Here is a 25,963-nt window from a genome sequence, read left to right as displayed (position 1 = left end):
GCATCCTGAAATCAAAGCTTAAAAGGAAGAATATATTTAAGGCAGGAGGAGGGAAGGGGAAGAGAATAAGCCTTTATATAACACTACTACATACCAAGTACTATGCTAAAGCTTTGCAAATATTATCTCACTTGAGCCTCACAACGCTATGAGATTGTCCTCATCGTTGTTCAGTCGGCTGTGTCCAATTCTTCGTGACCCCATTTGGGGTTTTCTTGGAAAAGATACTGGAGTAGTTTGCCATTTCCTTCTTCAGCTCATTTTTATTTTATTTTTACAGATGAAGAAACCGAAACAAACAGGATTAAGTGACTTGTCCAGGGTCTAAGTACTGTTACTATCCCCATTTTATCGTTAAAGAAACTGAGGCAGGGGCAGCTAGGTGGCACAGTGAATAGAGTACTGGCCCTGCATTACTAAAAATGATTTTTTAAAATAGGAAAAGTCAACATTAAAGTGGAATACTGCTGGTGTAGTTGCAAATTGATCCACATATCCTAAAAAAAAATTTTAATTATGTGAGAAGTTTTTATATTTTTAATAATCCTTTATTCAGTGAATTTATATCCCAAGGAGATCAGTGAGAAGTTGGCATATATGCACAAATCAGAGAATCTGTATTGTAAAGGACTAGTTCAAAGGACAGTCTTCCTACCCACACACAAGCACAATCCCTTTCTACATTTGCAGACTTGGCCATCCAACTTTCATTTGACAACCTCAGAGGAGGGAATCCCTACTACCTCTTGTATCAGCCAATTCCATATTTGGATATCTCTCATTATTGGGAAAATTTTCTTATCTCTACTCCAAATTTATCTCATTGCAACTTCTACTTAATGCTCCTAGTTCTATTCTATGGGGCCACCAAGGTCAGTTAAATATTCTCTTTCATCTGGCAGCCTACTATTCAAATCTTTGAAGGCAACTATTATGTCTCTCATAATTATCACATCCTCCAATGTAAATATTTCTATTTCCTTCAGTCATTTCTAGAAGGTTTGAACATGAAGTCCTTCACTATCCTAATTGCTCTTCTCTGGATGCTCTAACTTATTGACGTCTTTCTTTGGAGATGGTGTCCGGGACTGAACACATTACTCTATATGGACTCTGCCTAAAGCTTGGTACAGCCAGATGGTCACTATCCTAGTGTTTGCTGCCATGCCTCTCAATGTAGTTTGAGTTGGTATTAGTTTTCTTGGCAGCAATACACCCTATTAATTAATTCTGAGTTTGCACCCACCAGAATATCCTTTTTTTGGATTAGTGGCTATTTATCATCTTGAACTTGGAAAGCTGATTTCTTGGACCCCAATGTAAGCCTTTATATTTTACTTTATTTCATTTCATATTCTTATATTTGACCCGATATTCTAGCATGTCCAAATACTTTTGGATTCTGACTCTGTCATCCAGTGGTTTAACTATCCTTCTGACTTTGTGATATATATCCATTGCAGGACTATTTGTCAAAGCAAAAAGCTGTAAATAGATTGTTTCTGATAATTTGGGATGGCTAAACTATTTGTAGCTTATGATGGAGCATGTTGTTCATAAGGAACGAGAGAACATTTCCATGAAATATCGGAAATCTTAAATGAACTGATGCAGAATAAAATCAGCAGAAACAGCAGCTCAAATTTGCATATAGACAGTAACATTGCAAAGGACAATAACTTTTAAAGACTTAAAGAGCATTGTCCAAAACAATGACCAACACTACTCCAGAGAACTGATAAAAAATACTCTATTCACTTCCTGACAAAGGGGTGATGGACTCAAGGTGCAGACTGAGAAATACATTATTTTATGTGACCAACATATGGATTTAGTTTGCTTAAAACTCTATTTGTTACCAGGATTTTTTTTTCTTTATAGTGGAAGGGAATTTGGGAGAGAGAAAGGGGGGCTAGTGATAACACTACCTCCTAAAAGAAGAAAATAAATAGTAAAGGGTCATTGAAGAATTTTTTTAAAATACAAAGAAGAGAATAGAAAGAAATTGAGAAGTAAACATAGGAAGAAAAACAGATTTGAAAGGATTGTTTTGAATTTATTATATACTTTTAAAAAAAAAGCAAGCTGTATACAGTAAAAATGTTTAGTTTTATATATAAACCTCATTTACATTCTCTTCTGTATTTGGAGATGTTCTCTTTTTTATTATTATATTCAGAACAAAAAAGGGAAATTTTTCAAAGAAAAAAAAGAAACTGAGGTGAAAAAACCCACAAAGCAGAAGAAATTTTTTGAAGCAGAATGAGCTAGCCTAAATAATTATAAGTGATATTTTACAATTAACAGGAAATTTTAAATGGTTTAGAAACTGAGTCTTAATTGGAGGGATATTTTTAAGCATCACTTCATGAAAAGATGTTTTCGTGTACAAAACTAAGTAGGAACGAAAAAATGTCTTTACGGAAAGAAATATCCCTAAATAGGCCTCTTTGAAGTCTTTTTCTTTTTGTATTTTAGTGACCTAGGATTCTGGTGGAGGAAAAGTATATACTACTGAGCTCATTAAAAAAAAAAAATCCTTATTCTATCTTTTCCCATTCTGCAAATCAAGAATACACACCATACCATAAAGTCCAATTCTCCAAGGACTAGCATACTGCCCCTGTATTGTAGTGATAGTTCATATTTAGATAATACTTCAAGGATTTTCAAATATCATATAAATTATATTAATATACATTTAAATATACATCATATATAATATAAATTATTTTATATAAATTATTCAAATAAATATATTCGAATATATCATATATTTATGTGTAAACATACATTATATATACATATATATATATAAAATATCATCTGAGTCTTACCCTATAGAGTAAGTACTATAGTTATAATCCCCATTTTGAGGTGAGAAAATTTCTCTGAGGCTCAGAGAAATTAAGTGATTGACCTATGATTATACAATTAGTAAGTGTCTACAGTGGGCGGCTAGGTGGCACCATAGTGCACAGAGCTCTGGGCCTGGAATCAGGAAGACATCTTCCTGAGTCCAAATCTGACCTCAGATACTTGGTAACTGTGCAGTCCTGGGAAAGTCAGTTAACCCTGTTTGCCTCAGTTTCCTCATCTGTAAAATAAGCTGTAGAAGGAAATGGGAAACCACTCTAGTGTCTTTGCCAAGCAAACCCCAAATGGGGTCTCAAAGAGTTTGACATAACTGGGAAATGATCAAACAACAACAGCAACATGTCTAAGACAGGATTTCAACTAAGGTCTTCCTAACTTTTCTGTATCATGGAGTAGCCCCAGTCAATCTGTGAATTAATCAATAAACTGCTACTACATGCCAGGGACTATGCTAGATCCGGGTGGGGATATAAATACAAGGAATGAAACCATCCCTACTTCTAAGGAGTCTACATACCTACATACCAATGGGGGAGAAAACAGTACATGTATAAATATATGCATGATAAATATAAAGAGAATAAATACAAAGTTGTCAAGTACAAGACTGTTTGAGAGGGAGGGCGCTAGACCTTGAGAGAATAAAGAAAGGCCTTAAGACTGTGTAGAGCGTATAGAATAGTGTTTTGTTGAACACTCACAGGAATATGATATGGATGATGACTCATGAAAAAAGAGTGAGAAGGACTGATCAGAAAGATAAGAGAACCAGAAGAGAGTAGTGTCATGAAAGGTCAGAACGGAAAGAGTATCCAAGAAGGGAAGAAAGCATACAAGTACCGAAAACCTGCTTCACTATCAGACTTATTCAATCAAAATTGGTCATTGTTTTGACCAGAGTTCTAAGGTCTTTCAAAGTTGTTATCTTTTGTATTGTTATAGTTATAAAATTTTTCTCTTGGTTTCACTCCCTTTATGCTGACTCTGTTTATATAAATCCTTTCAGGTTCTCTGTATCTGCCTTTTTCATTATTTCTATAACACAATAATGTTCAATTATGTTCATTTGTTGAGCCATTCCCCAAATGATAGGCACTCACTTTCTTTTTTTTCTTATTATTTTTTTTAATTTTGGAGGGCAGTTGGGGTTAAGTGACTTGCCCAAGGTCACAGGGCTAGTTTTTGTGTTAAGTGTCTGAGGCCAGATTTGAACTCAGGTCCTCCTGACTCCAGGGCCAGTGCCACCTAGCCACCCTGGCATTCACTTTCTTTATAGTTCTTTGCTACAACAAAAAGTGATGCTATAAATATTTTTGGATATACAGGTCCTTTCACTCTGTCTTTGACCTCTTTGAAGGATCCACCTGATGTATAACAGGGTCAAAAATAGCACAGTTTTGTGACTTTTGGGATGCAGTTTCATATTTCTTTCCAAAATGGTTAGACCAGTTTATAGCTCCACTTACAATGTAGTAATGTGCCTGGTCAGTCTCAGTCTTCCCAACCAACGTGTGGGTGTTTTTCCCTTAAATTTTGTATATTTTGTGTTCCCTACTCAATCTCCAATCTAATTCAACAAAAGGAACAAAATAATATCTGCTATGTAGTAGTGTGATACAGCACCATTTATTGTGAAAAATAAGTTACACGTCGCTCTCTTTTATTGTATAAATCACTAAATCCAAGTTATTCCTAAGTATGATTCACTGATAAAATATTTCCCACTTTTTGCACTGTCCTAACACTATTTGTCTCAATGCCTGAGGATTCTTTTCCAGCTTTCTGAAGAAACTAAATAGACATTTCAACCCCCACAAAAAAGTCTCTAAGCACCCATGGTGTCATTTCAGATGTTTCAAGAAATGCCCCAAAGTGGCAAAATGGCTTAAATATCCTCCCCCACAATGAAGGTTGGCATTCCAATATACCCTCCCCCTTTCCTGGTTCTTCTCTTATAAATCAGCATTATATTGGAGTGGGGATCAGAATGCATGTCAGGAGTGATGAGTAGAGGAAAAGAAAGTGATTATTAAAGTAGTTGAAAGGGATGTAGAAATTTGGGTGGGGCAGAACCAGGAAACCAGGCAGTTTTTACCTTAACCATGCTAATTCCTTTTTTTCCAACTTCCAACACCATTCATAGGAAGGACACGCTGAGTCATTTTTTCATTTCCTTAGAAGTCAGCATGGGAGATTGGAGCGAGTGGTGGGGGAGGAGTGCATACATTTAAGTATGGATCCACTAATGTTATAATTATCAATTTACGGAACCTCAGACAGGAGGGGCTACAAGGAAGTGTGAGGGAAAGGATAGAGATGGAGGCAAAGAGAACAGAAAAGAAGGAAGAGATCAGTAGGATGAGGGGGATGGAATTGCAATGTGTGCCTACCTTACAATTTGTCTGCAGGATACCCTGATATTCATATATGCCTCCCTCTACAACCTTACTCAATATGGGTCAAGTTTTACTTCTGGGCCTAAAGGAAGTTCACAGAAGAATAAAGTGATCCAATCAATGCAGAAAGTAATTGGCCTTTTTAATTTGGTGTGTTTAAGGGAAAGACCAATGGGAAGGTCATGTGGCTTAACTGGAGATACTTAAGAGAGAAGGAAGCAGGGACAAGAAGGGAGGTAGGGCAACCCTCCAACCCTCTCACATTAAGCCTAGGACTGACATTTCCAGTCAGGAATTCAATGGGTCAAGATAAATTACAATGGTCCATAGGCATGGTCAACTTCAGGCCATGGCAGAAATAGGGATTTTGGGGGCAGTATTAAAAGAAACCACTTACAGAATTGTATATACCATTAAATCTCTCTCTCTCTCTCTCTCTCTCTCTCTCTCTCTCTCTCTCTCTCTCTCTTTCTCTGTGTCTCTCTGTCTCTGTCTCTCTCTCTGTCTGTCTGTCTCTCTGTCTCTGTCTCTCTCTCTCTGTCTCTCTGTCTCTGTCTCTTCTCTGTCTCTCTCTGTCTGTCTGTCTCTCTGTCTCTGTCTCTCTCTCTGTCTCTCTGTCTCTGTCTCTTCTCTGTCTCTCTCTGTCTCTGTCTCTCTCTGTCTCTGTCTGTCTCTCTGTCTCTGTCTCTGTCTCTCTCTCTTTCTGTCTCTCTGTCTCTGTCTCTGTCTCTCTCTGTCTCTGTCTCTCTCTGTCTCTGTCTCTCTCTGTCTCTCTCTGTCTCTGTCTCTCTGTCTCTCTCTGTCTCTCTCTCTCTCTCTCTCTCTCTCTCTCTCTCTCTCTCTCTCTCTCTCTCTCTCTCTCTCTCTCTCTCTCTCTCTCTCTCTCTCTCTCTCTCTCTCTCTCTCTCTCTCTCTCTCTCTCTGTCTCTCTCTCTCTCTGTCTCTCTCTCTCTCCCTCCTAGGTTTTTCTTCAGGGTACTGAGGTAGCTCTCAGGTCAAGGCAGGCCCTTAGCTCAAGAGCTGCATGGCTATTCTAAAATCAGAACAACTTAATGGTTTTCCTTTTATTTTTTGTGGGAGGAGAAGAAAAAGTTAGTACTACACTTCCCAGCCCTGAGTTCACAGGAAGGGATACACTAATAAGACAGGAAAATGGAAGTTTTTTAGCCTGAAATAGAGGATTCCAAATTTGAGTGGAAGCATGTATTCCAGAAAAGGGACAGGGTGGAAGACAAGGGGTGCCAGACAGGAGGAGTGGAGCATGGCCATGGAATAGAAAGCCTTTTGGGGAAAGACTAAACCAGAAAAAATAAAGGTTTCTCAAGTCTGCCCCTAAAAAACACCTCCCTTGCTACCTTAGTAAAGATTACCTGTTCTAATGTCAAGTAAAATAATAATAAGATATTTTGGTCCCATTCTCAGGGTAAAATCTTGGATGCTGCCCACAGTGAGTTGCATAAAAAACAACAGTCCTGGAGCCAGAGAGATATAATATCCACAGTCAAACTGTCAAATTGCTGGAACAAAAACAAACAAACAAAATATTATCTGCTACAGAGTAAAGCGGGAGAGTAAGGGCAGTTATTTCTGTTCTTTTCACGCCATCTGTACAGGCAAGATATTGAGAATATTAACCTTTCTTTGGTAAACCTCACTCAGAAAAGTTGCTTCATGTTTATCCTTGCTCTCCAGTGCTATTTCCTAGAGATGTATTCCTCTTAGATGTTTGTGGGCTCAAAATGTGGTTCAGGCAGTCCCCAACATACAGCTGGGCTATGTTCCAAAAGTTTCAAATTGGTTGTTTGTAACTTCGATCACATTCCCCCCATGAAAATAATGTTTGCAAATGTTATGTTCCCAGGCTAGCTCACAAAAGCTTGTTAGATCTATAATATAATAGGGATAACAGCTGAAGCACAGAACACTTGCAATGAAAAACAGGAAAGAGATGGAATCAAAGATAGAGGCAACTAGATTGAATAAGAAAGGACTTTAAATGCTAGGGAAGGCAGTTTTAAAGAGAAAGGGAGACAAAACTTTTTCAGAAATTCTGAAGGTCACTTTCAAATATTCAAAAAATCATTGGATCTTCATTACATCTGATTTCACTTCAAAATCTCTTCCCTTCCCTCCCTACTTCCTTCCTTCCTTCCTTCCTTCCTTCCTTCCTTCCTTCCTTCCTTCCTTCCTTCCTTCCTTCCTTCCTTTCCTCCATTCTTCCTCCCTTCTTCTTTCCTTTTTCTTTCCTTCTCCTTCCCTTTCCCTCTCTCCCTTCCTTCCTTCTTTCCTTCCTTCACTTCTTTCCTTCCTCCATTCTTCCTCCCTTCCTCTTTCCTTTTTTCCTTCCCTTCCCTTCCCCTTCCTTATTTCTTTCCTCCATTCTTCCTCTTTCCTTTTCCCTTTTTCTTTCCTTCTCCTTCCCTTTCCCTCCCCCCTTCCTTCTTTCCTTCCTTCATTCCTTCCTTCCTCCTTTCTTCTTTCCTTCTCTTGAGTACTGTGACATTTACATGGCAAGCACAGTATGGAGTTGAAAATAACCTGCTAATTGATTTCTGAGAGAGATCATTCTTGAAGTTATAACCGTTTCTTTGATATAGATGTGTCACTGGCACTATTCTACATGATCAGAGTTACTTTTTGGAATGCAAATAAAATAAAGAGAAAGAAAGGGAAACAGAAGTATGAGAGTGAATAGAAAGGCAAGAGTGGTTTTCTTCAGGTATTTTAGGACAAAGAAGAGATAGTAGAAAGGAAGATGCTAAGAGAAGTGAGAAAGATGACCTAAGGAGGAATTAGCTTCATTCTGAATGATAAAAGATTGAGGAAAAGGGTGATAGGGTGGTTTATGCGTTTATGCTCCAATGAACTGGAGGAAAAAATGTCAAACACTCCAGTATCTTTGCCAAGGAAACCCCAAATGTGATCACGAAGGTTCAGACATGACTTGAAAATCACTGAAGAAACACCTCCCCTAGAGCAAAGCTAGGTGGCACAGTGTATAGAACATTGGGCTTAGAATCAGGAAGTCTCTTCATGAGTTCAAATCCAGCCTCAGACACTTAACTAGCTATGTGACCCTGGGCAAGTCACTTAACCCTATTGGCCTCAGTTCCTTCCTGGTGAAGGAAATGACAGATTGCTCCAGTATTTTTGGCAAGATTATTCAAAAATGGCATCCTGGAGAGCCTGAAATGCTGACCATCATGAACACATCTCCCCTGAGGAAGAAGAAAGGAAGGGGGTAGGGAAGAGATAGTAACTCAGAAGTTTCCTTTGCTCACCACCAGATGGCAACATTTTCCCTGGAAAGCTTGGTGGTCATCTTGCAGATATTAAGGGAAGTTCTCCAAGTCTTATCTTATGAGAGGTGAGTGTAACCTTCCATGTGGAGAGCAGAGTCAAGGAATGGAACGAAGCATTGTGCACTTATATGTTGTTCATAAGGGAAAACCTAGACATTCAGAAATTCAGCAATGTTTGAATTTTTTTTTCAACCTGGTTTCTTCCTATTGTTTCTAGACCTGTGTAAAGTATTTTATAGTGGGAGGAAATTTAAGAATTTACCTGTGTAAAGTATCTTATGTAAGTTATATTGATCAATCACCTGCTTTTTTCCCCTAAGTAAAATTTTACAGAAAAGTAGAAGATTTTTACTATATCTTCAATGTTTAAGGTAATATTCCTGTTGAACAAACTCTAGGGTGGTGGATCAATTCAATTCAGTAAATATTTATTACACATTTGCTATGTGCAATACATTTTGCTAGACAAGTGGAGTGATACAGTTTCCCTGCCCTCAAAGAGCTTACCAATGAATAGGAGAAATATATGCTTATATAATTAACTGCCATACATTATTCTTTCATTAACCTAACCAAATATATATATCCATAGAGCTTAATTGGTATCTTTGCCTTGTAGAAATTCAGAGTTTCCCATGGGATTCCACCCATACACCACCCCCCCCACACATATATACATATATACATACTATATATGTATGTATGTGTACCTATATGCTGTGTAGTATGAAGACTGAAACCATATGTCCAGGATTTTCCAAGGCAATCTTGATTTTTCAAAAGTTCATGTTAAATAAGGTTTTGCAAAGGAAATATCCCTTTGTTAGGTCACATATCTCAATTTTTAATTTAATTTTTAATTTGGAAAATTTGCTCGTTATCAGTACAAAGGGAATATAAGGAAGAACTTAATGATGTTTTCTCAGGCCCTTTGGTAGGTGAGTTTGGAGACTGTCAGAACAGAGCAATGTAACCTTGTGAGAAGATATTCTTGGGAAATCTGATCACTCTTCCTTAGCTAAGGATATGTAGGAACTGTGTTCTGGCTCTATGCCCAGGTAAAAAGAGCCTAGAAGTAGCTGAGAATGTGACACTGTGCGATGGTGTATATCATTTCCCCAAGTCAATCTAGAGATCTCTGAGCAAAGTCTCTAAACAGTAGTTTTTTGAAATAATTGATGCACATAATTCAATATTTACTACCAAAGCAGGCAGCTCGGTCAATTCTATTGGATACCATTTAGAGGCACTGCCAAAGTGTAACAATAATCTAAACTTGGAACAATGAATACCTATGGGAATATCCCATACCAACAACATTGTGAACTAGATGCTGAGAAAAAAAGATTTCACACTAACCACTGATCATCAAGAACATCTTTGCTGAATTTAGATAGGCATTCCCATGTCTTTCTAGCTGGAAGAACTTTGTTCCTGTCCCAACCATCACTTTTCAGAAGGAACTGCTGTCAGTAGGCTTCGTTTATACATACTGGTGGAGATTATTTGTGTTTTGTCATAAGTTCTCCTGGGGAGAAGAAATAATAGCAAGCTACTTAGTGGGTGACTTAGTAAGGTTGGAGTCCAGGAAATATTGGAAGATAGCTTAAGCTACAGAAAGACTCTGAATTATCTATATAAAAGCACAGAGAGGTTGGGACTTTCCCAAAGTTCACACAGCTAGCAAGTGTCTGCAACAAGATTGGAACTCAGTTCTTTCTGACTCCAAGACCTGTGTTCTATCCACTATGCTAAGGGTAGAGGTCTTTATAGGTCCCTTGGGTGAAAAATGGGACTCATTGGAAAAAAGCAGTATTTATTATTATGGAATCCTCTGAGTCCTTGTGCATTTCTCTGCATTCTCTTTTAGACTACCTCTCCCTGTCCCATCCATGCTATAAGTATAGTGGATACTCACAGGTTTGCCCTTACTGCCGAAGCTTTCACCTACTCTGTTTCTGATTTGGCTTGGTTCACCTCTCCTTTGGCAGCCTTGTGGCCTTCACTCCATGCCCTGATCCTGAGGTCCGCCATTTTGGTACAGGGCTTAGTAAGCATACCTAATCAACTTTAACCCTACTGTATCTCATCTTCTGAACTCAAGTAAGAGCCATCAGCTTCAGTCTCCTCAATAGCAGTAATTCCAGGTACATACCACTACTCCTGGCCTCCCATTACTCACTTTAACACACTCTTCCTTACAACCAGAATGTTCCATGTCCCACCTCCATATATTCTTTTAGATTGTCACCCATGACTGAAACATACTCTTTCCTCACCTCTGTCTTATAGAATCTCTAATTTATTTCAAGGCTTAGGTCATATGTTACCCATAAGCAAACACTTTCCTCAATCCCCCTACTTGTTATGACTCTTTCCCTCCTGAAAATGCCACATATATGCTTAGGTTTACATGTTGTACCCCTTCAAGCAGAATTGCCGTGCATACTTTTTTGTCCGAATTTGTGATTTAATTAGTGTAGGTAACTCCCAGTGAGAAAACTTCCGCCATCTTGTACATAGGAGGTACTTAATAGGTATTTAATACCTTTTTATTCAAAACTACTGGATAATCTAATGCTAGGTTTCCTTGTTGCCTTTTGCCAGTGTCCTAGGATGTCCATATTTCCCATCCCTCAAACAAAGCTTTTCCTACTCCTTATCCCATATTTGGGGCAGGTAGATGATACAGTGAATAGAGCACTGGAATTAGAATCAGAAAGATTCATCTTCATGAGTTCAAATCTAGCCTCAGATACTTACTAGCTGTGTGACCCTGGGCAAGTCACTTAACTCTGTCTCAGTTACCTCATCTGTAAAATGAGCTGGAGAAAAAAATAGCAAACTCCTCCAATATCTTTTCTGAGAAAACCCCAAATGAGGCCATGGAGGAGAGTTGGACATGATTGAACATCATCATCCTGAATCCCATGTGCAGAAGTGTCTAGGTATGTTTCTATATTCTTATTCTGACTAGCCCGACTTTTCCAATCCTGTTCAACCTTGTCTCTTCAGGCTTGACTTAGTCTTTTTTCTATTTGACTATTCCATTGTATCACTTGAATCTCAGATCTGCAAACTTTGCCATGATGTCTTCTCTCTCCCTTTCTCTACCTCTCCCAATTTCACAGTATCTTCATACTTAAGTCCATGTTCTCACCTCTCTTCCTTGTTCTGTTGTCCAGCTCCAAACCCAGTGCTGCAAAAAATCCAATAACTGATCCCAATTGTCCAGTGGTCCTCCATAAATATATCCCTGCTCATTACTACTAATAGGACTTGGCAAATAGCATCTATATCACCATGGCAGGTGCCATATTTAAAGTGGTATCATTTGGGGAGTGGGAAGGAGGGGGTAACAGAAAGGACCAAAAAAAAAAAAGAAAAAAGAATATGGTAAGGTAGTATTCTGGGCATCTCTCCAAGGAAATTGCTTTTATGCTTAACTCAACTTATTATCGTGAGAGAAAGTATGGTATTGTGGGAAAGACTTTATTTAGAATCAGTAAAGACCTATGTTTGAATCCTAACACCTTTGATACTTATTAGCTTTGGAACCATGGGGAATTATATAACTTTCCCTCATATACAAAATGAGGATCATAATATATGTAGTTCCTACTTCACAGAGTTGTTATGAGGAGAAAATTTCTAACTGTTTTGCAAACTTTAGTCTAAAATATAAATGTCGGGTCTTATTGTTATCACAACAACCCTTTACAAACGCAGAAATCATAAGCATTGTAATGGCTATAACCCTGTTCCACATAGGGATACCCAGTCCCTAGTGGAAGCCCCCAGTAAAACCTCTGTTTACTTGCTTAACACACTGCAAATGCTCAATAAATATTTCTTGAATGAATAAGGGAGGGAGAGAATGAATGAATAGAGGAGGATTCCAGGAGCTTTAAACCACAAATCCCAGATCTTGGCCCCTAATACTCATCCACAGCTAGACTTCAAAAAAAGTCTTTAGCAGTGGCCAGGTTATTAGAATGAATTTTGGCTAATGGCCAGGCAGAAAAAAAGCAATTAGAAAATCCACAAATTACCCTCTGTTTATACTTCAAACAAACCAATTGTTTGGTTTCTTTACCTAAAAGATTGTGGCTTATTTACAGATCATTAGTGACTATTAATAAATTAAACTGTGCTTGAATTTCACAGGCTTCATAAGCCTTAACTAGGTCCAGGAATCACTTTTATATGGAAACACATCTGATTAAGTTATAAAGCCTAGTTTAGAATGGCATGAAGCCTGCACAATAGAAACATAAACAGTAGGGTAATTAGTTCATCTACTGATTGTTCCTCACAGGAGACTTTAGGAAGTATTTGGTCTTTAGTTATAAGAGCCTGACTCTTAAGAAGCCTCAGCAGGCTTCCTAAGAAGCCTTTCCCTCCATGTTACTTTCAGGGTGGATTGGAGATGACAAAGACAGGAGACAGGATAACAAAATAAAGAGTCAGAAGTAAGTAAGGAGGGGCAGCTAGCTGGTGCAGTGAATAGAGCACCGGCCCTGGAGTCAAGAGGACCTGGGTTCAAGTCAGACCTTCGACACTTAACACATAAACTAGCCACGTGACCTTGGACAAGTCACTTAACCCCAACTGCCCTCCAAAAAAAAAAGAAAAAGAAGTAAGGAATAACAAGGGCCTAGATTAGACTGGTAGAAGTTAGAATAGCAAGAAGTCACAAAACCATAAATTAAGAAGTAGAAAGAACCTGGAGGTCATCTAGTCCAATTCCATCATTTTACAGATGAGGAAACTGAGGCACAGATAGGCACTCACGTTTTAAAGGTAATTAATCAATATACTTTATGGTACTGTGCTAACTACTGGGTGGTGGAAGAAGCAGGATACTGACCAAGAAGTTCTGATTCCAAATTTAATGTTTTCTTCATGGCACTATGCTGTGAAGTAAGAAAGATTGTGGTGGAGAACTTGGCCAAATAGTTAGATGTGAGGAATAAAAGGTAAGGATGGAATCAAATGAGCCTAGATGACTGGGAAAACAGCACAATCATTTACAATAATTGAGAAGTCAGCAGAAAGGGTTGATTTAGGGGGGAGAGAATAGCAAACGTTTTCTCCATGTGGCATCTAAGTGATCCTACCCACAGTCAGGCAACAAACATTCATAAAATACCTACTATGTGCCAGGCACTATGCTAAACACTGGGGATCCAAAAAAAAAATGTAACAACAGTCCTTCCCCTAGAAAAGTAGTCCCTATCCTTCTCACAATCAAATAAGGGAGGCCATATTTAAAAAAATGTATAAATAAGATATTTACAAGATAAATTGGAAATAATCAACAGAGGGATGGCATTAATCACTAAGGAGGATCAGAAAAGGCTTCTTATAGAAGGTGAAATTTTATCTGGAATTTGAAGGAAGCCAGGGAGGCCAAGAAACAGAGATAAGGAGGGAGAGAATTTTAGGTGTAGGGGACAGCTAGTGAAAATTCACAATCAGGAAAAAGAGTATTTGTACAAGGAATAACACAGAAGTCAGTATCAGAGGGGATTAAAGTGTAAAAAGACTAGAAAAAGTAGGAGGGAGCCAAAGAGAACATTCTGTATTTAATCCAGGAGGAAATAGGGAGCCAAATGAGTTCATTGTTGTTGTTTTAATAGGTGGATGGATAACATGGTCAGACCCATGCTTTAGCAAGACTGCTCAGATATCCAAGAGGAAGATAAACTCTAGCAGGGAGACACTGGAGAGAGAAGATCAACTAATTTACTGCAATAGTCCAGGCATAAGGTGAAAAAGGCCTGGACTAGGGTGTTGATAATGACAGAGAAAAGATTTGGGGCATATATGAGGGACGTTGCAAAGGTAGAATCAACAGAACTTGCAAAAGATTGGATATGGGGAGAGGTGATGAGAGAGAAAGTGAAGAGTCAAGAATGATAGCTAGGTTGTCAGCCTGGGTGACTTAGAGTATGTTGGTACCCTCAGCAATAACAGAAAAGTTAGGAAGATGAGAAAGCTGGAGGGGAAAGGTGAGTTCAGTTTTTGATGTGTTCAGTTTAAGATGTTTATAGAATATACAGTTCATGATGTCTAATAGGCAGGTAGACTCAAAACTTGAGAGTTTTACTGTTGTTTAGTTATTTCAGTCATGCCTGACTCTCTGTGACCCCATTTGGGATTTTGTTGGCAAAGATACTGGAGTGGTTTGCCATTTTCTTCTCTAGCTCATTTTACAGATGAGGAAACTGGGGCAAACAGGGTCAAGGGATTTGTCCAGAGTCATACAGCTAGTAAGTATCTGAGCTCAGATTTGAACTCAGGTCTTCCTGAATCTAGACCTGGTTCTAGACCTGGCACACTAGACTACTATGCCACCTAGTTGCCCAGAGAGAGGTTAGGGATAAGCAAGTAGATATGAGAATCATGAACATAGAGATGATAATTGAGTCCATGGTAGCTGAGATTACCAAGTGAAATAGTATAGAGAGGAAAAAAAAGAGGAGGGACCAGGATAGAGCCTCAGGGGGACACACACAGTTAGTGGATATAACCTGGAGGAACATCCAGCAAAGAAGACTCAAAAGAAACAGTGAAATGGGTAGGAGAAGACCCAAGAGAGAGTAGTGTCAAGGAAATATAAAGAAAAGAAAGTATCAAAGAGGGTTATTCACAATGTCAAGGCTTTGGAGAAGTGAATAAAGATGAAGAATAAGAAGAGAACATTAGATGTGGCAATTAAGAGATCATTGGATGAGTTTGGCACATAGTAGGCAGTTAATAATTAAGAGATCATTGGATGAGTGTTTGGCACATAGTAGGCAGTTTATTCATTGACTGACTGATCTACTTCCAATTTTATTAGTCTATGAAAGACAGCTTAGCTCATCATATGAAATGTCACCATATTTAGAAACTTTATTAAAGTCTTTCAGCTTGAAAACCCCAGTTAAATGAGTCTGTGACCTCAGCAATGTGAGTAGTCCTTCCAACAATCCAGATCATTCAAACAAAGCAGATCCATGCCTACCTATCCTGCTTGGCTCTTATAGGGTTCCTATAAGTACACTGTCCTCACTTTCTTTTGACAACAGAATACCAGTATAGAATATAGCTGCTCATCAGTTATCCCTCACTCTGGTCAGATGACACTTTTGTCATCTATTTCACTCATACATGTCTGATGCCATCTTTTACTCCCCTTCTCCTTCATAATTCCTTGTTTGTAATGTGCTGCTCCTGTCCATGCCCACCTTGAACTTCTGCATTGCCTTTAAAGGATCTTCAAATTTAATTCTTCAGAGGCCATAGTGTTCTGTACAGCAACATCAGAAGAATATTACAATGAAAAAAGATGGACTTCTAAATAGATGGGAGAAGCTTGGGGCTGTTAAAAAGAACTTTGGAATTTCCCAACGGCAATTCAGCCCACTCTCTTCTTTCTGTTTTATATGAACACTGTTTCTACCACTCAGAGAGAGATATAATTTGTTTCAAAGGAGTTGGTTTTATAAGGGTTTTAATTCTTCTTTTCCTTTTTTAAAAAATGGTCTCATATAGCTTGTGGAAAAGACTTTTAAAACTCTGTACTGCATACAGTTAGAGTATTTATATCTCTGTGAGAAATTTGAACCAGAGAGCCCACCTTCAGATGATGTCACCCAAGTATACAAAGGCACTCATTTCTTCCTTGCTCCGAGTTGAAAGCTGTATTAATCACTCCCTCCATTAGTTCCCCCACTGCTTCAGCCCTAAGTAATTGAAGACCTCTACACATCTTGAGCTGAAGCTGCCCATTACCTGGGATAGTTAATAAGAAATTCACCTTCACTCTCTGACACAAATGAATTCTAGTCAGTTCATTCTCACAGGAAATAAATTTAAAAATGGAAATTAAAGAAAACAATTGTTGGAAAAGGTAATATCATGTCACCCCTGAATTCTGACTCAGAGAGGAATATATTACCTAACCCAGAACTGGTGCACTCTTTCAAATACCTTTCTGATGCCGGTACTTTGCAATATCCCACAATGCCTTGCCATTATGGGTGCTGCACAGATAATGCTGATATCTGCCTGCTTTGTCAATATCTTCCATACCACTGGGTGACCTTTCTACTCCAACTCTGGAGCTCCCTGCTACTTGTCCTAGGTATAAAGTGGAGGTGTTTTAGATAATCAATTATTCAGCTCTCAGCTTAAACCCCTATCCAATACATTATTGCCAGTCTCTAGAAGAAACAAATAAATCCAGTACTAAGAACATTTAATTAAGACACAAAACAACATAAATAACAAGGAAATAAATCAAATAGTTAAAACATTCTTTGCACTCATATACACAAATGTGTTCAATCTTTTATCCCTCTAGGAGAATTATAATCTATCTTTTAATTTGCTCCTGCAGGGCTTTTTCTGCTACTCACCTCCAATTCTTCACCCTGCCTCCCAACAGCTCCTACCCATGAGTGTTTTGGGGATAGACTGAAAAAGAGTTGAAGCTTTTTGTCTTGCTTTAACGTTATTAGGATCCAGCTCTAGGTCTTAGATTTGGGGATATCTTGGCCATAACACTCCAGGGTCTTCCCTTCTGTCTTCCCCTCTGACTATAGTTTTTCTGTTTGCCTTACTCATTTATACCATCCTTTTGATTTTTACAACCCCAGTTTTTTTAATTCTGCCCTCATGTTTTCCTCTCTCTACTCATTACTCTGGGTTGTACAGCACTTCTAAGACACTGATTTCTATGGCTCCTTTATCCCTCATCTCCACGCAACTTTCTTCAGGTTCCCTTTTCTTATTGTTGATGCTACCAAAGCCCTAGAGTCCCAGTTTTTTTTTAAGTCCCTGCTTGGTAATGTACGATTCAGTCATCAGAGCACTTGCTTAATATTATCGTGGCACTGTGGCTAAATATACAGTCCTCTAGGATATATAAACCAGAGAATTTTGATGAATCTGTGATGACATCTGAGCACTGTTGCTCAAAGAGGACCAATGACATCAGGAGGGTGACATCTTCACTTGCAAGGGAATTGGATTTGCATGAGACAGAGCTGTGCAAAGACGTCAGCCTCCTTCTCTCCTCTAGAGTCATTAGAAGCCAGTGGCAAGACATAAGTCAGGATGATTGGCGATGGCCCAGGATACAGTGAGAGACCTTAACCTTTTTAAGCTAAGGTCTTTCCCAGGTCCCAGTTTGTCTGACTGAGCACTAAGCATTTAAGGAAATGAAGTCCTAGGTATTTTTGTCCTTGGTCAAGGTCACTACATTTTCAAAGTTAACAGTACTCTTTATCAAACATGAACTATTCCTACCCAAGAACTATCCCTACACACACACGCACACACGCACTTCAGTAACTTAATCATGGAGCACTAGTTAACTGGGAGGGGGTAGGAGGTTGAAGTTGCATCAAGTACCAGGCAGGTAGTCAACAGGCACGTATTAAGCATTTACTATTTGGCAGGAACTATGCTAAGCACCGAGGATGCAAAGAAAGACAAAAACGTGGTCCTGCATTCTAGCAGAGAAGACAACATAAAAACATTATACATGCAATATATACAAAGTGTGAAATGGAAAATGATCTGAGAGTGAAAATATTAGCAATCAGCACTAGAGGCAGGGGATAAACATGCAAAGGCTTCTTGCAGAAGGTGGGATTTAAACTGTCTTGAAGGAATCAAAAGGCAGAAGAGAGGAAGGAGAGGATTCTAGGTATGGGATAACCAGTGGGGTGGAGGGGGGAGTCATGAGATAGAATACTTTATGAAAGAAAGATTAAGTATCTCTGGATCATGGAGCACTGCAAGGGTAGTAAAGCATTATAATGCTAGAAAGATAAGATGGGACCAGATCATGAATGGCTTCAGAAGGCAAGCAGAGGGATTTATATGTAATCCTGAGGCCATAGGAGGCCTTTGGAGTTTATTGAGTAAGAGGATGACACAGTTAGTCCTCAGCCTTAGGAAGAATATTTCAGCAACTGAGTGGACTAGCTTAGCAAGTGACATGAAACTATGAGACCAACCAGAAAGCTATAACAATAGTCCAGGTGTGAGGTGATGAGGTCCTGAACCAAGATATTGACTGTGTGTCTAGAGAGAAGAGGATATATAAGAGACAGCTTGCGAAGGTAGAAACAAGAAGACTTGGCAACAGACCAGATATGAGAAAGAAGAACCAAAGATGACAGAGAGGTCCCAAGTTTGAATGTCTGTGAGGACAGTGACTGATCTTAACAGTAATAAGGAAGTTGGAAGAGGAGAAGATTTGGGTGAAATTATTGTGAGTTCTGCATATGTTGAGTTGGAGATTTCTTGCAGAGAGCTGGTGATTCATGACTGGAGATCAAGAGAAATATTAGTTCTGGATAAAAAAAAAACTTGAAAATTATTTGCCTAGAGATAAAAACTGAACTGATGGGGGCTGATCAGATCACCAAGCACAATAATAGAATGGAAGGAAAAGTGAAATAAGTCTTGGGGGAGACTCATGGGAAATGGGCAAGGCATGGTTGATGAATCAGCAAGAGATACTGAGAAAGAACAGTAAGGTAAGGATTGTGTAAACCAGGAGAGAATAGCATCACAAAAACTTAGACTGGAGAAAATACCTCAGAGAAGATAGCAGAAGGCATCTGAGTGATATAAAATAAGGAGAGAGGAGAAAGCCCTCAGACAATGGTCTCAGTGTTTTCCCAGAAGCATGAGGCAAAGTCCTAAGCTGAGAGGATGGAAGGAGTGGGGACATGAGAAGCTGTGGAAGAGATGAAAATACTTGTAATAGTTGCCAGCGTGAGTGAGTAGTAAATTGATTAGGGTGGTATAAAAGCATTGCCTCCCTTCAGAAGACCCCATTGAGATCATGTATAAATTTGTAGTGGACTTAGTATGGTTTCACTATTTTTTTCCAGCTCCATTCAGCAGCATAAAAATAGAAGTGAAGGCAGCAGACAGTGGGAACGATCTAAAGTTGGGTCTGGGAACAAGGGACTTTATTGTAAAGGATAATGTAGTGTTGAACTAATTTACTACAGGGTTAGGATAGGGAAGGAAGGACAGTACAGCCAGTACAAGGGTGATGGTCTTGCAAAGAACTGAGATATGGAGAACTGAGAAGTGGATTGGAGGCCATAATAAAGACAAAGAACAGTTAGGGGTCTTAAGGCAGAGGAAAGATGGAATCAGAAAAGATTAGGATTGCCTAAAGGAATTTCAGGGTTCATGAAGATGAAAGTGGAACATTTGTGAGTGGTGACAAGAACAAAGGAGAAACTATCTCTGTGTGTAGAGGAGGTACAATGGAGTCGGTCATATGAACTGGGTAGACTAAAGAAATGAGTTAGCAAATTTTAAGGAGTTTTACCATTTATGTTGAAGTCCTTTAGTATGATGGCATGAGTTGAGGTGGAGAGTCTGTGAGCCAGGAACTAAAATTCATTAAGGAAAGAAGGACAATGTTCTGGTAGTCTGGTAAATAACAAATACCAGAATCTTGGTGGTGTAGTGTATAGAGCATTGGGTCTGGAGTCAGGAAGACCTGAGTTCAAATCCACCTTCAGATACTTACTAGCTATGTGGTCCTGGGCAAGTCACTTAATTCTGGTTGCCTCAGTCCCTCATCTGTAAAAGGAGCTAGAGAAGGAAATGACAAACTACTGCAGTATCTTTGCCAAGAAAATCCCAAATGCGGTCATGAAGAGTCAGACAGAGCTGAAAATAACTGAACAACTGAAGAATCTTGATTAGACAATAATTTGGATTGAATGGAGGAGAGGTTACTGGTTAATGGTAATAGAAGGAGAGACTGGAAGTCTCAATGGGAAACAAAGAATATTCTGACTTTTGCATCACAACTAGCAACTTGGGGATTGTGAGATATGAGTGAAAGTTCAACCAGAACTGGTAAGGGTTGACATGGATGTGGTGTCACAGTAAAGAATCAGGTAACAGAAACAGAAATGGTGGGAGTAAAAAGGGAAAGGTTGAAGATGAAAGCAAGTCTGTCAGTGATAGTATAAGAATTCCAGAGGGCACAGTGGAAGAGGCCAATAGATATGAAGTAAGACATTTGGGGGGGGGGGAGATAGGTTTTAGGGAAATGGGATCAAGGAAGAAGGCAGTAGGGGATGAAGAGTGGGATTTGTATACCAGAAGTGAGTTTTTGGACCAAACTGCTGTTGCTGCTGTTCAGTCATTTCAGTGGTATCCAACTCTTTGTGACACTCTTCAGGGGTTGAAGGGAAGGGAAGAAAAAAGTAGCTTTGCAAGGATTTGCATTCTAATTCAATAAAAATACTTTTCTCAAGCATTCTTGATGTCTGAACTTTGTGGTCAAGGCCTAGGTATTTCTCTTAGTTTATTAATACTGTCCGAACTGACGGCATAGAGAGACCATTGAGGACAAAATATCTTAATATGTGTTAGCTTTGCAAATATCTCATTAGATAGTATTATCCTTGTCTAGTCTTAAGATTCTCTTTCATTTTAATTCGAACCCATTTTTAGTGGGGAGAAACAACAGTTGGAAAAGAGAAATGTTTTCCTTTATTATATCCCTTCAAAAACTTGAAAACACCTTTGAATCATCTGTCAATCTTATAAACTTCAGACTGTATTTTACATACTTTCACAACCACACCAATGTTCTACCACCACTGGAATGGCTCTCTATTCATACTGCCTATATGTAATCTGACATGTCCTTTGTATTTTATAAATAATAGTAACAAGAACCAGTTATTACCTTGAGTTTTGTCCTTCAGTTTTGTTGGCTTAAAAGTTTAATAGGAAGTTCTTAGAAAGGAGTGCCAAGGGGTGGCTTATTCAAGAATAGTTTAGATGTTAGGATTAAGAATAATTCATCAGTTTGTGGGTTTTTAAGTAGCTTTAAAAGCTACAATGGAGACAAACATTTCTGGAGAAAGCAAAAAACTCAGCAATGTCAGGTGTCCATCTCTATGTAATTCTTGCTAGGGGAGGCGATGGATTAGAAAAAAAAATGAAAGTTAGAGGAAATCCATAAAGGAAAAAAAGATTTAAAAAATGAATACATTAAAGATCTTAAGAGAAGAGGAAATTCAGAACTATACAAAAAATAACAGTTAGAAAATGTTGATGAAACATTAGTAAGTAGGACCAATATGCAAAGAAAAAATAAGAAGAAAGGGAATCTAAGAAAACATGGAAATATTGCAACAAAGTTCAAGAACAAATTATATAATTGCATAGATACACGGAAGGGCAAACATGAGGCTATATGAAACAAGTCTAGGACTTTTCAGAGAATTTCTTCTCCAAAATTATACCTTTTCCCAGTTTCCTTATTACTATCATTGTCACTATAGTTGTCCCACTCCCTTAGGTCACAAACAATTGTTGATTTTTGCTTCTTTACCACTATTTTTAAACAACTATGGCATTATCTTATTTTGTAATTTACATGATTCTATGAACTTCCCCCTGCCCCCACTCCATAGACAACATCATGTTCTAAGTCCTCACCACCTCAAACCTAGATTACATACAGCAAGAGTCTCCCAACCTGTCTTCCAAGTGCTTGGTTCTCTCCACTCCATTTCATTCCATCCTGCCCAAAGTGACCAAGAAGAGGGACCTTTTTGTTTGGGGGATTTTTGTCCATTTTTTGTGGACAAATTTGTCCAAATTTTTTGTGATTTCACTGGTATGGGGAACTTCTGGTGATAAAATTCTTTCTACCAATATGAATAGGCAATTGTTCAGAAATTTATAATCTCTGACAGCTACCTCTATGGAAATTAAGTGATCTCTGGTGTTTCCCTACGGTCTTATCCTATCTGCACTTACCATTTTCCAAAGGATACTGATCTAAAGTTGGAAGGAGCCTCAGAGACCATCTAGCACAACATCCTCTTTTTACAAATGAGGAAACTAATACCTGGGGATGTAAGGCTGATTTATCCAAAGTCACAGACATAGTTATTCTCAAAGGCAGTATTTGAACCCAGGTCCTCCTGCTTCTCAGCCAATGCTTTTTTTCTGTACTATGATATCTACTTCTCTAATCTCACCTTAGTTGCTTTCTAACATCTTTCCTCTATTCCAGACAAGCTGATCTGCTTGCTGCTTCACAAATACGACCTCCCATGTGAAACAGCTAGATGGCTCAGTGGATAGAGCACTGGACCTGGAGTCGGAAAGACTTGAGCTCAAATCCAGCCTCACATATTTACTAGCTGTGTGATCCTGAGAAAGTCACTTAACTTCTGTTTGTCTCTGGAGAAGGAAATGGCAAACCAGTATTCTTGCCAAGAAAATCCCATGGCTAGTATTGTCATGTTACAGTCCACAGGGTCACAAAGAGTCGAACATGACTGAACAACAACATGTAAAGATAGTCAGATTACCTGGGCTTGAAGACTGGCTCTGTTGCCCACTTTCTGTGTAGTTACTGCTAAGTCATTTAAGCTCCATAGACCTCAACTGCCTCATCTGTAAAAATATAAGGGAAGAATAGATCATCTCTAACGGCATTTCCGGGTCTATATCCAATATATTGGGGTCTTTCTGCTTCTGGATGACCATTCCTTTCATTTTTAGTGTTACACACATACTCACACATGTACACACACATACATATACTCCTTTTCACCAATTTATGTTCATCCAAATACTTTAAGAGTCACTGTCGGCAAGAAGTTTTCCCAGAAAAAAACTTTGCCCTATTTTACACATTAACTATGGAAAAGATCCTTTACCCTGCATTTCTTCACACTTGCTTCTTCAATTAGTAGTGCCTTGTTTTTATACTTGACATGTTACTTTGACATTCTATAGTCATTTCCTATGTGTATATTTTATATATTTATTTTATCTCATGAATTAATTTTAACTAAATACTACATCTCTTCCCAGTTATATCTATCAGGGGTCTCTGCACACAGTGGGCACTCAATAAGTGCTTTTTAAAAATAAAATGCCATGTTGATGAGAGCCAGGCCTATCGGCACTGGCCCTCTTGGTACGGTTTGCTTGCAGAGCTTTGAGCTCTGTGGATGCTGAGACTTCTACCTTGGGTTAATATCCCGCAGTATATTGTTCATTGGTGTACAATCTTCAAAATAACCTCTGGTCTATGTGCCTGAGGCCTAAAAGAATCAGATGGGGAGACCTAATGAGAATCAGGCAAGGAGTCAAAAGAAATGGAAAATACTTGGTGTCTCATTTCTGGTGCTTTTTTGTTAGATTTTCATGAGAGCCTGTGTCTGCAGGGAAAACTTGGAGTGTATTTTGTGGGGAATTGCTTTGCCTAGTGATAGGGGGTTACATAAAACAGAGGGGGCTGGACATTAGCAGAGCCAATGAAAATATTCCTAGCCAAAGAGGATGTTTGTGTCCAAACAGTTTTCTGGAAACTGCTCCCAGGGTTGCTGGGTAAGGCCTGACTGCAAAGAACAGGAGACTCTTTCACCCTGCAGGACTGGTTCTAAACTGCAGAATTCCTGAGCTGTCCCCTGTCAGCAAAGTGCTGAGACAACAAACTTAACCTCTCTGTCCACCATGAGCCTATCAGCCATGGTTATTAAATCCCACAAAAGGGAGAAGAGGAGAAGTGAATAGGGTTGAAAGAGAAAGCACTTTCCCCATTTGGATTGCCTCCTACAGAACAGGACCTGCCGGTGAAAGGCAGGGAGTGTAATTGCTGGCCTGAAAGAAAAAGAAAAACTATAAAAGGAAAGAAAGAAAGAGGGGGAAAATTGATAATGAACAATTTATCCTCAGAGCTAACAGTTAATTAATTCTGAAAATATCTGTCAGGCTAATAGAAGTGGGGGGGTGGGGGTGGAGGGCTATGCCACATACACAATTAATAAAATAATAATAACAAAAAAAGGAAAGAAAAAAAGATTTTTTTAAGGTGTTACTATCTTCTTACAGGCTGGGCCCTTGGCTTCCCAATGTCATTTTCAACACAATTTTTTTTTCCCTTCGTCTCTTTTCAGAAATTGTTCTCATGAATGATTTATATATGTCTAGTTATCTGGAGTGATTTCTATGGACCTGGGCGCATTGCTGCATAATTGTTAATTTTAACGCCATAATAGCTTCAGATGGAGGAAGAGATTAGGCATTTATTGCACAATTAAATGAAACATACTTGAGAAACACAAAGGGTTCCCGTAATTATTTCAGACCATTAATAAAATGGGCATTAAATTATATGGGACACAAAAGGGAAAGGAAATAGATTTTCATTACAGCAATAGAAGCTGAGAGTAGTAATAGATCCTTGTTGAATTATCTTTCTCTCTCTCTGAAATTAATTGTTGCCCAGCTTATTTCAAAGCAAAATAACGGAGAAAAAAAAAAGTGTTCTAAAGACCCTCTGATGAAAGGGCTTTGTTTGATAGGGACAATAGCCAGTGATACACTCCAAAAAACAAGGTAATCTTGGATTTGGGCTCCCTGCCTTTCAGGCCTGAGGACTTTAAAGGAGTTCCATTCAGCAGAAAAAGGTTTTCCCCACCCCCACCCAACCCCAACTCATAACTGATGGTTCAAGCAGAAGACAGAGAAGGCAATGCGACCCAGAATGGGTTGGTCACCAGACCCTCCTTCCAAGTGTCCAAAAATGGAAAAAATGGATAAATACTCAGAGTTTGGGAACATAGTATCACAAGGCTCAAAAATGTCTTGAGTAGAGATGAAAATACCACTATCAAAGCTTCTCCAATTTTAAGGGAAATCTGTCCTTCGAGCCAGTCTCTCTTTTGGTTTCTAACATGCCTTTGCATATCTGTAGTCATGATGACACCGAAAGACCACCATTTTGTAATGTGTATAGTTAGTTGGAATTATCTCCTTAATTATGCTTTCTTTCCTCCATCTTTCTATCCTACATCAGGTTTGCCAGTCCATCTCCTTACAGAAATATTTATCAGAAGCATAAAAGCATCATACAAAAGGAAAAAAGCATTGAGGGAGTTCTTGTCAACCAGATTAAGTAGCCAGCTAAATAAGGTCAAATCTCTGGCTGAGCAAAGGGTACCCCGTTCCTTAATACAGAGATTTTGTAACAAGAGAACATTTTATTGCCATTATGTTACATGTAACAATCCATGTGTGTGTACATATGTATGTATTGGTATGTGTACATATGCATATATACACAGATAAGTGTGTGTGCATGTATATGTACATATACACACAAATGTCTGAATGTATGTAGAAAGAGGGGGGAAAGGTTTCTAATAGAAATCAATATTTTAATCTCTTGATTGCAGAGGGAATTAAGGGTTATTGTAGGCTTTCAGAAAGTTTTTACATAGCACAAAGCAATTTCAATTGCAACAGTGTGGTACCTATGTTAATTGCCAGGAACATTCAGAAAAATGTAGTCGGGTTTCATACATCTCCTTT

The sequence above is a fragment of the Petaurus breviceps genome, unplaced genomic scaffold (assembly GCF_028583685.1).
Source record: "Petaurus breviceps papuanus isolate PSGF00001 unplaced genomic scaffold, PetGlider_PUasm1.0 90604, whole genome shotgun sequence".
In the NCBI taxonomy this organism is placed as follows: Eukaryota; Metazoa; Chordata; class Mammalia; order Diprotodontia; family Petauridae; genus Petaurus; species Petaurus breviceps.
This window is presented reverse-complemented; position numbering follows the sequence as displayed.